This window comes from Rousettus aegyptiacus, unplaced genomic scaffold (assembly GCF_014176215.1).
Source record: "Rousettus aegyptiacus isolate mRouAeg1 unplaced genomic scaffold, mRouAeg1.p scaffold_m13_p_15, whole genome shotgun sequence".
In the NCBI taxonomy this organism is placed as follows: domain Eukaryota; kingdom Metazoa; phylum Chordata; class Mammalia; order Chiroptera; family Pteropodidae; genus Rousettus; species Rousettus aegyptiacus.
In genome coordinates this window covers 32561690-32576873 of record NW_023416290.1, presented here as the reverse complement: position 1 = coordinate 32576873, position 15184 = coordinate 32561690, and the positions used below count along the sequence as shown (strand labels likewise).

At 40.3% G+C, this 15184-nt stretch overlaps 1 pseudogene; it reads left to right on the top strand.

Moving 5' to 3' along the window:
- The first annotated feature begins 14462 nt into the window (after positions 1-14462).
- On the top strand, positions 14463-14578 carry LOC118612337 (annotated as a pseudogene).
- The last annotated feature ends 606 nt before the right edge of the window (positions 14579-15184 follow it).

The window sequence follows — 15184 nt, the reverse complement described above, 5'->3', positions numbered from 1 at the left end:
AGACCCAGAATACAGCCAAGCACATGGAGAATGCCCTACATCCTTCTGACGGACCTCACTTTCACAAGGTAACCTGGTAATCTAAGTGCTTCTTTTCCCAGAAAACTTGAAGGCCATCCCTAACATCATCACTCAGACAAGATTACATTTGTCTTGTTTCCTTAAGATGGTGCCTGGGACATAGTAGGTGTTTGATAAATATTTATTTCCTAAGAAAAGTGATATATAACCAGTAGGATAATTAATGCTGCAAATAAGAGAAGTCTTGACTTCAAATTTACTTAAATGTAAGGTACATTTCTTAGATCACATCAGAGGTAGAGTAAATTCTAGAGGCTTAGTGCAGTCAGCAACTGAGTAATGTCATAAGGACACACATTCTCTTCCTCCTTCTCTCCGCTCGGTGCCATTGGCATCAGTTTTACCTTAAGACTGATGTGCCTCATGTTGTAGGATGGCTGCCTATAGTGATTGAACCACATATTTTCTTATTTAAGGACAGCAGAAGGGAAAGAGAAACTTCTCCTGAACACTGACTATAAATCCTTAGTTCCCATCCTTACTTTCCCAGTACTCAGCCAGAAGAATGCCTTGTGCTGATTGGCTTTGAGCTCAATCCCATTCTAACCCTGGGGTCGTGGCTAGGATCACTTCCTCTAAGTACTGGTGGAAGGAGGATTAGATACATGAAGAAAATTGCAGTCAACTAAAACAAACAAACAGAGGAAGAATGGAGGCTGAGTTGAGTATGTTTGTTACTTAGTATGAGGTTTGAGGACCAGCAGTCTCAACATCACCTAGGACACAGTTAGAAATGTAAAATCTTGGGGCTTACCCTGAACCAGAATCTATATTTTAACAAGAGTCCTATATGACTCATATGCAAGTAACACTTAAGAAGTATGGCCCCAAACCATGCACTTTAATCCCTTCTAGGGCTCTGGCCTGGCATAGAGAGCACAGGAACTTCTTCAAGACCCAGATGTGAATGATTTTCAGTGTGGTCACTCCTTAGGTCTCGTGACTTTTTATATATCTTCACCTCAGGGTATTATAGATAGTTGTTTAAATTATCTTTGAATCCCCAAGCACCTAGCTGAGTACTTGGTATTCAAAGGACTTCAATGAGTTCCCATTCATTTATTCATTCAACACATTTTTATTGAATACCTGCAATACCTGGCACTAGTCTTGATTCTGGGGTTGCAACAATGAACAAAACAATATCCCCTGCTTCGTGGAGCTTAAGTTCTAGTTAGAGGAGAGAGGAATTGTAAAATATATTTTTTGTTATATATACTGGTGGAATGATTTAATTAATTCAACAAATATTTATTGAGCACTACTGTGTGTTAGGCCCTGTTCTAGGCACTAGATGACACTGGTGAATAAAAATAGATACGAATCTCTATTTTCAGTGGTGCTTATATTCTAGTGGGATTTGGGGAGAGGCTGATAATAGATAAGTACATTTTGTAGTGTGATGAAAAGTGATAAGTGCTATGAAACAAAGGAAGCAGGTGGGGGGTGGATAAAAATGCTGGGGCCATGAAGTTGCAATTTTAAATGGAGTAGTCAAGGTGGGCCTCATTGAGTGGGCAGCAGTTTACGTTCTAGGGGGAGGAGTGAAGCATTCTACCATGTGACTGGGAGAATGGTGGTACCACTGGCAAAAGTAAGGATGTTGCAACTGTGGGTCATTTTTTTTTTGAGGGGGCAAGATTATTAGTTAGTTTGGACTTTTGAGTTGGAGCTCTTGGTGAGATATTCAAAGGAAAATGCCCTATAGACAATGAAAAATATGGGCTTGATGTCTGCTTGTAAGATCAGGGTGAATGTTTTAGATTTAGGGATCATTAGTGTAGTACCTAAATCTAAGAGTAAAAGACATCATATGGAGCTGGTTCATCAAGTAAAGAATTCAGAGGGAAAAAAAATTCAGGAGCTCATGGCTGAACCTTGGAGGAGATCCCTAATCATGGTGTGGAAAGAAGAAGTTATTTTTTTCTCTTGCCCAGAAACATCGCTGAGTGATTGATTGAGGTCAGTAGTAAAATAAACAAGCAAACTAATTTGACGTATTTTCTTTCTTCTACATCGATCATAGATAAAAGAGCATAGCATAGCTGAAGAGGGAAATATATGAAGCATGGGCAGGTAAAATTTTAATACTTTTCTGAAAGGCTGTGATAACCAAAAAGTTAGTCACAGCCATCTATGTTTAAACGAGTTCAGTCAAATTGGCCAAGATGAAACAATCTGTCTGTCCAGTCCTGTTTGTCTTGTTCTTGTAGCTTCTCCATGATGTAGGCCTGGGATTAAGGCGTAGCCATCTGGCAAGCCTTGGATGAAGCCACTGGGCCAAGTTCCAGTACCTTGATGTCCAATCCATATGGTGAAACTGACCTTTCATTAGTGTGGCCTCAGGATTGAGCTCAAGGACCGAACTCCAGTTTGGGTTGCTGTTTGCTTTATATCTATGAAGGGCCACTCTAACCTCTCCAATAGTACCCGTTTTGTTTTGTTTTTGTTTTTTCCCTTCCCATTGCCTTTCTCTCTTGGCTAATCATTGTCCACTGGCGCTTCTTGCTTATCTAATTAACAAATATCTATTGAGTGACTATTATGTGACAAATATTGTACTAGGTCCTGAAAATACAGTAGTGAATAAGTGACAACTGTGTTGTTCATGAAATACATAGTCTGATTGGAAAAAAATTAGACAACCAAATGGGTAAAGCTTACATAGTAAAAAAGTGCTAAAATAGGGATAAAATTTAAGGTTATGTAGATTTGGAGGAGAAGAGTAGAAAGTGGGATGGAGTGTTCTAAGCAAAGGAAATGACGTGTACAAAGCCCTGGAAGTGAGAATGAAGGACAAAGAAGAGATGAGGGTGCTGATGGGAAGCAGTGGCAAGAGATGATGTTGGAGCGTGGGTCAGCAGTGGCCGAACCATGACTACTTTATAAACCCTGTTAAGGAATTCGGACTTCATCCTAATGGTTTTAAGCTGGGGATTGTCATAATCGGATTTGCATCTTGAAAGATCACATTAGTTGCAGTGTGGAGAACAGACTTAAGGCACAGAGACAAGTCAGGAGACAATGCAGTCACCCTGGCGGGAGTTGACTGGTGACCTGAATTAGCATACCATCAGAGGGAATGAAGATAAAAGGACAGAGTCAAGAGCTGTGTAGGAGAAATTTGTGATTGAATGGGGTCAGAGAAGGGGAGAGAGGAATTAAGGATGATTTCTTAGTTTTTGATTGGGATGGAAACACTCCTTAGTGACAGAATTGCAGGCATCCATGACCCAGGTAGCATAGCTGTTTTTTGGGTGGGGTGCTTGCCACACTTAAAATCACATTATGCAAACAGCTACCTTCCTCAAATATTTACCTTTAAGGATGGCTCTGGCACTCATTTTTACTTGCTAGCTTAGGGAGATCTTTTGTTATGCTAGGACTAGAATATTTGTGACCTGGGTGTTTCCAAAGTGTAGTGAAGGGCCACAGAGATTATGTCCTAGAATTATGCAGGTTATTGGCAATTTTCGCCTACACGATGACTTGGGTCAACCCCACCTCCACCCCACCACCAGTCTCTCTCATTATAAAGTTTTGCCTGTTTGCAATCTCTTCCCTCTGGGTCTCATTCTTTCCACTTCCTGTTTATGATGGACACAGTTGACAGCTGGAAGTCTTTTAACAGCATGACATACTGAATTGAATCAGCTTTGTTTTACTGTTTATATCTGGGCCATCTCTCCTGTCCTGTTCCCGCTCCCTCTCTCTTCCTCTCTCCCTGCCACTACACACACAAATGGCCTTTATTTTTTAAAAAAAGTATGCATGCTTACAAAACTTTTCATGAAATTCCAGGTGACCTAAATACTCATACTATGTATATGTAAACGCGCGCGCGCGCGCGCACACACACACACACACACACACACACAGATATTTAGATGTTATACATTAAAGAAATCTACCTAGAAATCATTAATTATCATTAAGCATCTAATTATCATTAAAGTGCTTATAATTTATAATTTATAATGTAAAAAAGAATGGTTAATGTCATACACATAGAGTATTAAAGCCATGTATATGAATACCTGATGGAGCAATAAGATTTAAAAAGAAAGTAAGTGCACCTGGTCTGCCTTAAATGCTTTTTAAAAAGACTCAGTAAAGTTCCTGTAAGTGAATTAAGTCTGCGTTTCTCTTGAGGCTGCCAGCATTTTCTTTGGCCAATACAACAGCTGCACCAGACAATGCTGAGCTGCAAAAAGCTCAGCCCTTAGCTGTGGTTGTGGCCCCAGCTCTGGCAGACTGGCCTGCAGAGGCTCTTAGCTGGTACCTTTAAGAACTACTAGGAAGTCAGATTTCTCATCCATGCAACAGTGTATAAGCCCTTGTGTTTTCAGCAGTCCCTGTCAACTGAATGAAAGGCATTTGCAAGTTGAACAGCTTTCACCTTAAGCTGTAGCCATGCTCAAGGCTAAGACAATAAAGTGTGGTCGTTCTTCAATCCAAGGACAAACACAATGCCCAACTGAGTGGTGGTTACAAGACATATCTTTACCAAACTAAAGATTTATCTGTATATCTCTGTTTTCAGATAATGGATTGTTGTGAACCCTGACCTGAACTAAAGGGTTTCATGTCTCTGGAATTAGAAAAGGGCTAGTTTTATAGGTGTTTTCTTTTCTTCTTCAAGGGATTCTAGCTGCTGAATTATGTGTTGTAACCAAGACTTGTGGAGAAAGAGAGTAGGTCTAATGAAAACTTCTATTCATGTGACCCCTGGTGGCTGGTGAGTGATTGGTGTGCCTAAACAATTTTTCTTAAGGGCTAATTTCTTTGTGATAACAAAGTAGCCGATTGATTTAGGGTGTAGTTGGTGTTTCTAAAATTTTCATTGCTTGTTGTCACATAGATGAGGTAGACAGAAAAGTAAACAGAAGGTGCTATGTTCATTAATTCATCCTTCAAAAATTGTAAGTAAGGGTTTCTGTGGCTATTTGGCTGCCCAATTCTGACTGCCTGTCTTAAGCTACAAAGGAGCTAAATAAAAAAGAAGGGAGAGAAGGAATTTCTGAGTTGGGGATTTGAGCAGAGGAATTGTACCTTGGCCAGTGCAGGAAAAATGGGAAGGTAGGAGCCAATGGAGAAATCTGTATGCCTCAAAATCGTGTTGGCTTCCCCATTCCTTGCCAGGTCCATTTGTCCAATTTCATTCCAGTGCCGGCAAGAGCCACAACATCTCGGTTCCTTGTCCTAGCACAACCACAGACTCATTGGGAGACTTTGCACAAACTGATTATTTTCTAAGCCTAAATTTCCTCACTGGGAAAACAAAAGTGTTGGACCAGATAGTGTCAGTTTCTGGATCTTCCTGACCTAGTTGCTTTGTCTTTTAGCCTTTCCAACAGTGTCAGGGAAGGTCAGGGTCTTCATTTCCACATATTTGTGGCCTGAGTGTTCAAAGCTTATAGAAATCAGTAACTGCATGCCTGCTTTCCCCACAGCCTTAGAATAGGCCATATTGATCATCTAAATCAGTGGGTCTTAAAATATGATCCAGGACCAGCAACATGGGCATCACCTGGGAACCTGTTAGAAATGCTCATCCTTGGGACCCCCTCCAGACCTGCTGAATCAGAGATTGTGGGAGTGGGGTCCAGCAATCTGTGTTCTAATAAGCCCTCTTGGTGATTCTGATGCATGCTACTGTTTGAATGAAGCATAACACATATATTGAGTGTAAAAAGCATTGTACTGTTGCTCTGTCATGCTTTGCTGATCCTGGCATAATCTGATAGTTTGGTATCTTTGCCTTTAAAAACATGCCCAGGGTCACTGGTGATAAGATGAAATTTGAAATGAGCTGAGTCAACTCTGTATATTAAAAGGTTGTCACATGGAAACATTTCTACGTTTTTTCTTTTTTTAATTACAGAGTGGTTTAAAATAGAGCTCTGAGCCTGAGCAAAGAGACTTCTGGGAAATGTAGTTTATTTATTTATTACAGGAGTGATTTGTAAAGAGTGGGAGGTGGGTGCTGACTCCCTGGAGAGGAATGAAGCTTTCCAGGGCACCCCCGACTTAGTGAAAGAGAACCATGTCTGCTGTCGCTGGTAGCAGCCCTCCGGTGAAAGCCCACTGCATTTTATCTTTGTGTGTTTGTTTGTTCTGCTTGTTGAACACTGCCTTTCATACCATCTTGTTCTGTAATTCAAAACTGACTCTATAATTAGGTCTGAAAAGGAATGGTTCCCAGGCAATTCTTTATGAAACTGGTAAAGACAATTGTGTTCGCTTTGGCTTGTTTTGGTGTAATTTGTCTGAGAGGGTTGCAGGGGCTTTCCGTTTGAAGTTATATTGGGCAGGCCTCTCCTCTGTGTATTTCTAGTGAGAGGGGATTAGGGCTGACTTCTGCTCTTGGGAACCTTATGTGGATGAGCAGAGGATGCTGGCAGACTTTACTCTTTCATCTTTGGACAGTAAACTCTGAATTGGTGCATACATTTAAGCCCACCTGGCTCAAGTTTAGCTGTTTGGCCCTCAGGAAAAGGTTTAACCAGCTAAATTATGGGACGTGGGGGACTTCCTACAGAGCAGACTGAAAATGACATTTGGTGTGCTAATGCAAAGTTTCCCTTTTTGGATTCCATCCAAGGGAGACCCGAGACATTCTAGGTAATTTAAATACTTAAAATTGGGGTTTGAATCTAACTTCACAATATAGAAAATTTTGACTGCATTTGTGAATCCTCTTTGCTTCTGCATCCTGATGCTTCCCATCAGGAGGCGCGGGAAGTGGGAAGCAGGTCCAGCCTGCCCCTGGTTTCCACCAGCAGAACTCCGCTTTATTTATTCAGGTTGTTTACACTTGCACTTAAGATTTCTTTTGGAGTAAAAAGTTTCACTGCTTTAAAAAGTTTAAAAATGAGTGGTTTAGACTTAAAGTGTCCAGCCTAACCCTCACTCTATAAATCAAGTTAGTCTGCTTGTTAAACCTCAAAGCAAATCTCAAACACTGGAGGCTGTGGGGACCTCCCTTTGTCAGCCACTGGGCTCTCTACTTGCTTTTGCCCATCAGCTCAAACTTCAAAGCCACATCTAGCTCCGGATTCTGATCATTCCCCAGCACGTAGATACTCAGTTCTCTTGCCCTGTTAAAGGCTTGCCCTGCTCTGCCTCACCCTGGTCTTTGATTGTCTGTCATCCAGTCAGTTTGCCTCCCTCAAAGACATGGAGGCTGTAGGAGGCCTCTTGAGCCATAAATTCCCTATAGCGGCTTTGCTTTGTGGTGATTTGTCCAAACCTAACATAATTTAGAATTCTTTTTAGTGCCCTTGTCCAGAATGAAGTCACCCCTGCTAATGGACCTGTGCCCTGGATTCATCTCTACTCCCATATTTTCAGAGACGCCAGTTACCAGCCTTCTAAGAGCACTGAGTCATTGGGTCCTTAGAATGTTTTAGTCCCATCAGTTTTGTGGTTATCCTATGTTACAGAAGAAAATGGCAACCACTTGCACGTCCTGCTTTTCGTTATCAACCACTGTGCTCGGCCCAGAGGAATGGAGCAGTGGGGAGCACTGCTGTAATGTAGGAAGCTGTATTTTATCACCTCGACCTGGAAGGCATTTAGGGTGGTTCCTCTGTGTGACTGATGGATTGCCTAAGAAATAGGAATCTAAGAAGGGTCTGGGTTTACCATTCGCAGCAAGACGTTAAGCTTTGAAATCAGGAAGACTTGAGTTCTTATTCTAATTCCATCATTAGCTAGCCAGTTGATGTAGAACACTCTTCCTGAGCCTCTGGTTGCTCATGTGTAACTAGCAGGTAAAATCATCTATCTCATAGGACCACTGTAAAAATTAAATCAGAATGTGTGTGTGTGTGCATGCGTGCATGTGTGTGTATCCTAGTATTATTTAGCATATGGAGGCATTAAAAAATTTTTTTCTTCTCTCGTCCCTGAAACCCTTCCATAGCACATAGTAGGTTCTCAAAAGTGCTACAACCATTGTTGCAGAGGCCATCAATTAATCTGGAGAATTATATTCTGTGGTTCTCATTCTCTGTCTATATGCTAATTTGGTTTGTTTTTTCACTATGGTGATCAGTGGGTTTATTGGAATCTTTTTTAAAAAAATTTATTTATTTTAATTAGTTTCAAGTATACAGCATATTGGTTAGACATCCATATAGTTCGTAAAACAATCCCCCCAATTGCTTCCTCCCTCTCAACCCTCCATCTAGCTAACATTTTAATGCTAATTGCATTCCGTTTGCCGTGCTCCCCAACCCCGTGACCATCCATCGGCTACTAATCTGTACTTCTTTAGCCCTTCACCTCATTCTCCCAGCCCCCCAAACCCCTTTCCTCTCTTACTGCCACCAACCTGTCCACTTGTATTTGTGAGTCTGTTTTTGATTAGTTTGTTCTTTTTATTCCTTAGATTCCGCATATAAGTGAAATTATAGAGTGTTTATCTTTCTCTATCTGACTTAAATACCTTCTAGGTCCATCAGAGCAATATCTTTTTCTATCCCCTTCCTTTTCATATGTAGGAGTCTTGTTTTCTTATCCTTTCAGCCACTCTATCTTTTGGTTGGAGTTCTTAATTCTTTTCCGTTTCAGGTACTTATTGATAGGAATGTAGTTGTTACCACTCTTTATTACTGTTTTTGATATATGTTTTTTTTTTTTCTTAAAGAAGTCCCTCCAATATTCCTGTACTACTGGGTTTGTGTGGATAAATTCCTTTAGCTTATTTTTGTCTGGGAGGCTGTTAATCCGTCCTTCCACTCTAAATGATAGCTTTGCTGGATAAAGTATTCTTGGTTGTAGATCCTGGGTCTTCATCCTGTGGAATATTTTGTACCAAGACCTTCTGTCCTGCATAGTTTCTTTTGAGAAATCAGCTGCCAGTCTTATGGGTGTTCCCTTATAAGTAATTATCTGTTTTTCTCTTGCTGTTTTTAATATTCTTTTCTTTTCTTTTTTTATTTTTTGTATTTAACCTTTGGCATTTTAATTATGATATGTCTTGGTTTGGGCCTCTTTGGATCTCTGATTTTTGGAATTCTCTGAGCTTCCTAGGGTTTTATGTCCATTTCCTTCATCAGGTTAGGAAAATTTTCCATCATTATTTCTTCAAACAGCTGTTCGATATCTTGATTTTCTTCAGTTATGCTAATCAGACAAATATTTGGACCCTTAATAGTGTCTCATATACTCATACAATTATTTTTATAGTCTTGGAATCTTATCTCTTGCCATTCTGATTGTGTGTCCTTGGTTTTCCCATCCTCTATATAGGTCATTTGATCCTCTTTATTCACTTTGTTTATTCCATTTAATATATTTCTCATTTCAGATAATATGTTCTTCATTTCAGACTGGTTCCCTTTTATAATTTCCATTTCCATTTGTATGTTTTATTTTTTATCTCTTTGCTTAAGTTCTTACTTTGTTAAAGTTTCCATAAGTTCACTGAACATCTTTATAACCAGTGTTTTGAACTCTGCATCTGTTAAATTGCTTGACTCTATTATTTATGAATCTCTGTTCTGTTCTCTCATATGGTTTCTGCTTCTTTATCTTCCTATTTTGGCTGCCTTTCTATGTCTGTTTATATGTTCTAAGCAAAGCTCCTAAGTCTCCTGGTCTTATTAGTATAGATTTGTGTAGTAAGTGTCTAGTGGCACAGTCCTGGGAGGGGTTCAGCTGCAGGCCAAATTTATCCCCAGCTTCTACCACTCCAGGGACACCTGTTAAGATCCAGCAAGCAATCCACAGATGCTGTGCTTATAGTTGCCTCAAAACGCCACACCAGAAATCAAGGCCAGCTGCCTCCAGTGTGAGTCTAGGCGCTGCTCAGCAAGGAGCACCTGACTTGCTGAGGATAAACCTAGATGTGGCTTGGATGGGGCCGGGAGTTGAGGAAGGTGGGATTTTAGGGAATCCTCTGGGTGGAGGGACCTATGTTATGCAGTTTGATGACATCACGGTTATGGTGGCGCTGTGTTCATGTACTGGGAGTGGGGGAGGGTTTAACAGGGAACAATAGATACCGCCGGCGCTAAGGCACAGAGCTAATCTCAACTGGGCCCTCACTCTGACAGTGTCTCCCTGTAAGTCCCTGGTGCCCACTATGCGCAGCCAAACCGCCACTGGGGCTCAGAACGAAAATCTGCTCGTGGACCACGTCCCCTTTAAGAGGCGTCTGCTGCTGCACAGGCTCCGTCTCTCTCAGCCCCTCGAGACAGGGCAGTCCTGCCTCCTCCCCGCATTCTACCTTCTGCTGTTGCAGGGTGAGTTCTTGTATTTTTCTCTATTTGTATGGCCTATTCATCAGGAGATTTTTCCTTGCCATTTTTGTCACAATGTTGATTTGGTCACCAGAGGAATGAACAGAGCCTCTATCATCTATGCCATTTTTTTTTCCTCCCTGTAGCTTTGTTTTGTCTTGCCAGCCCTTAGCGTTCATAAAATTTTTCTCTTGATAGTATATAACCTCATTGGTACAGATTAGCTGATTATTATTTTTTAACTTTAAGTACAATCGTCAGTTACAATGACCATTTAAAAAACTTTATTGGCATCTCATTACTTTTCCATGAAAGTCCATTATTTCACATGGCCTGCTGTATCTGCACGGTCTGGTCCTACCCTCCTCGCAGCTTCACCTTGCTCTCTGCCTTCTGTCATGCTCCTCAACCATGCAGCATCCCCTCTAGTTGTATGGACTCTGCTTGAAATGCTGCCCCCTGCCTGATCCCTCCACCTCTTTCCCTCCCTGGCTTCTACTATACAGAGCAGAAGAGAAATGGGAAATATATCTGAGCAAATGAATGAGGCAAAGCCAGTGAGGGAAAGAGCCCATTCATTTGCTCAGATATATTTCCCATCTCTCTTCTGCTCTGTATAGTAGGGGGATAACTCATTCAAATTCTATTTTCCAGGCTCTTTCCCAATTGGCTTCTAGCTATATTTGGCCAATGGAAAGTACTGGCAGGAAATTAAAGGGCAGGAAGAAGGTAGAAACCTAGGTACCCCTCTGCCCCCCACTTGCAAAGCTTCTCCTGAGAGTGCCTGCATCACCTCTCAGGTTCCAGCATCTGCAGACAGCCCTTCGTCTATGTTTCCAGCTCCCACCACTAGCCGTGGTTCCTGGGCTCTACACTGTGTCACCCCAAGCCCCAAGGTAACTGCAGCTTCCTGCTATTGCTAATCTCTTGAGTTACCTCACTATTCTGTTTGCTTGCGACACTCTGGGAACTCATAATACTCATCTCCTGAATTAAATCTCTCTTAGTGAACTGCCTGGTATGGGCTTTGCTTTTTATCTGAATTTTGCTGATAAAATTGCCCATTTATCTTTTGAATCTCAGTTTAACTTCCACTTTCTCAGGAAGCCTTTCCTGACTTCCCCTTCCCCTTCCACAACCAACAGAAACTAGATCAAATCCCTCAATCAGTTTCATGGCACTATGTACCTTTCCTGTGTAGAGCTTATCCCATTTTTAACTTCACACTTATCTGTGATTATTTAATTTATTGGTATCTGCCATTAGAATATAAGCTTTATGAGGGCAGTAACCATATCCTTTTTCTGGGGGGTGGGGGGGAGTAAGGAAGTCAACATTATTTTCCCAGTACCTAAAATAGTATCTAGCACATATTATGTACTCGGTGAATGAATGAGTCCTCTAGAAAAGTTTTGTGATGCTGGGATCCATCGTTAAAAGAATTATTTTTGCCTAAAACCACAATGAGTAGTGCAATATCATCTACCAAGTTCCCTATGTGGTTGGGCATGTCTTTCAAAAGAGATTAAATAAACCTTAAATAATTGAACTACCCTATTAACAATAAGAAATTTGTTGGACAAACCACCTATAATTCAGCTGTAAAATCATTATGGCGAATGCCCTTAGGGACTTTAATGAGTGTCTCAAAAAATACCAGAGCCTGATCTTGCCAAGGCTGTAAAATCACGGGTTAATTAACTGAACCAAAACCAGGCCTGCCTCCTTGCCCCAGCACAGATGGGCTCTGATTTCAGGACACAGTTCATATTTAATGGTGAGTAAAGGAGGCCTTAGACCAAGAACTTACCAGTGACTGGTAATGGGGAAGCCGAACTTTCCTCTCTCTTTTAAAAAAGTAAAGAAGGTGTCATCTTCAACATTTGTGGAGCTTCTTTGAATTTTATGCTTTATGTTTTCTTATTTATTAGAAAAGAAATGTATTTATTTGTAATAGCCATAAATTAGAGACAATTAAAACAGCCTTCAGTTGGGTAAATGGTCAAAATGTTGTCCAGCCATACCATGGAATACAACTCAGCTATAAAAAAGGAAAAACTACTAGTGTACAGAACAACTTGGATGAGTCTTAAAGGAATTATGCTGAGTAAAAATAAGCCAGTATCAGAAGGTTATAGATTGTATGATTACATTTATATAACAGTCTCTAAAGGATAAAATTATACTAATGGAGATCATATTGGTGATCTCCAGGGGTTGGGAGTGAAGTGAGGGGGATGGATATGATTTAAAGGGGTAGCATGAAGGATTCCAGATGATAAAACAGTTCTGTATTTTGATCGTGGTGGTTGTTACATGAATCTAGGCATATGATAAAATTGCACAGAGCTATACAATGTGCACACACATGACTGCAGATAAAACTCATGATATTTGAATAAGGTCTGTGGATGGTACCAAATCAGTTTCCTGCTTTTATATGGTACTCTAGTTAAATAAGATTTTACCATCGGAGGAAGCTGGGTGAAGTATGCATAAAACCTCTCTATTATTGCAACTTCCTGTGAACCAATAATTATTTCAAAATAAAAGTTTTTTAAAGAAATACAAAGGATTTCTAGCGAAACAATAAATTCAACATACATGTTTGCTTGTCCTTCCTTCTGAAATCCCACTAAATAGTAAAGGAGTAAAAAAGACATAACACTGAAAGCACACACACACACACACGCGCACACACACACTATTATAAGAGACCATAGAAATCACGAAATGACTATAATAACAATTTGGAAACTGGAAAACAGATGAACGAGAGAAAGGTATTAACAGAGAATGCTGAAACCTAAGTGGTTGAAAGAAAGAAAGTCAACAGGAGCAGGCAGGTTCATTCCTCTGAAGCTCTGACAATTTCGGGAATAGAAGATTCTGGGCACCTCTAAATCCAGGGGGTGAGGAGGGCCTGAAAAACAGTGGGGATTAGTTGAAAATCTGTAGAAGAGGAGTTATACCTCCAGATAGTCTCCCTGGCCCTAAGAGCCAGCTGATAGCCTCTTCCTCCCATCTCTCAGCAAAGGTTAGGAGGTTCACCCCATGGAGAGCTTGGCCTACAGGAGCTTTCGTCCCAGGGGCGTCAGGCACAGCTGAGGTGAGATGAGATGCGATGGTGAAAATAGGGGTCTAAAGTAAAGGCAACGTGTTAGACAGTGAGACCGCTCCCCAAATACTGGCAGCTGAACTTAAACTTCCCTGGAGGGAGATTGGAGAGCTCCTCTCTGGGAGAAATTCAGCAGCTCAGTCAAAAACTTTTAGAGCTACTGACATTTGAAGGTCCCTCAACGAAAAAAGGTAGGTCTCAGCCCACTCACTGTACAGTGAACCCACAAGTCCGCAAGCCCTGCCTGTGCATAATTAGCTTTTGAGTCTCCTTCCTAAACATGGAAGACAGATAGAGAAAGCTCACCAGACATTTGAGGACAGCTTCTACCGAGAAAGACAAACACTGAAGCAAATACACAGAAAAAGAGAACCAGAGACAATGCAGACACAGAGACAGTGGAGACAATGCAGAAGGACAATAAACAAACAAACAAACAAATGAACAAAATGAATGACAACAACAAAAAATACCTTTGGGGAGATAAGAGTGTATCATGAAAAAAGAACATGTTGCTAGGATAAATATTGAGAAAACATAAAATTTAAATTTCTTTACCAAAAAAAAAATTTGATGGAAAGATTGGAAGTTGAAGAAATCTCCCAGCAAAGAGATAGAAATGGGAGAGAGAGAGTAAGAAAATCAGAGTGTCACACATGACCCAGTTTATTTAACAAATAAATGATATATAGAGAAAGAGGGTGGGATAGTAGAGGAAATGTTATAAATTAAGAGATGGAACAACCAAATGCAATGTGAGCTTGATGGAATCCTATTTTGAACTTCAAGCCAATTGTAAAAAGGCACTATAAAAAATAATCAAAGAAATGTGAATGCAGATTGGGTATTACATATTAAAAACTTATTGGTATTATTGTTTAATGTGATTATAGTATAGTTATGTAGAAGGGAAGTCCTTATTTAGTTAAGGTGTATACTGAAGCATTTATCTACAATATCTGGGATTTGCTTTAAAATATACTTTTGAAAAAAGGTAAAATGTTAATCATTGAAACTGGGTGTTGGCCCTGAACATGCCTGATCCTGTCTGATCTCAGAAGCTAAGCAGGGTTGGGCCTGGTTAGTACTTGGATGGGAGACCACCTAGGAAGACCAGGTGCTATAGGTCTAAGAGAGAGAGAGAGAGAGAGAGAGAGAGAGAGAGAGAGAGAGAGAGACAGAGAGACAGAGAGACAGAGAGACAGAGAGAAACTGGGTGGGTGATGGGTACACGAGGGTTTGCTTTACTGTTCTGTCTACTTTTGCGCAGTTTTATAAGTTCTTTAATAAAAAGGCTTTAAAGAGAAAATTAGAGGATTAGATCAAAGTCAAACATTTGACTAACAAGAATTTAAGAAAGTGAGAGCAGAAAAAATAAAGGGAAAAGAAATTACCAAATAAATGATTCAAGAAAATCTGCTGGAAATGAAGAACATGAATTTCTAAACTAAAGGAGTTCCTTGATTGGGAAAGAGACAGTATAAGTCTGGAAGAGATGTTGTGACAGAAAGCAAGGAAGCCCTTATAAATGATAGGAACATGTCAAAAGGAACTTGAGGGGACTCTCGATGGCCAAATCTGGGACAATTTGAGCATTAAAATAAATAATAACAGAAATGGATTATAACCCATAGAATAAAATAAGAATTCATAAGTCTATACCAAAATAACTAAATAATTGAATAAATAGGGAGAAGAGAAATCTCTTTTATATAGCAGAATTACAGTTAATAAA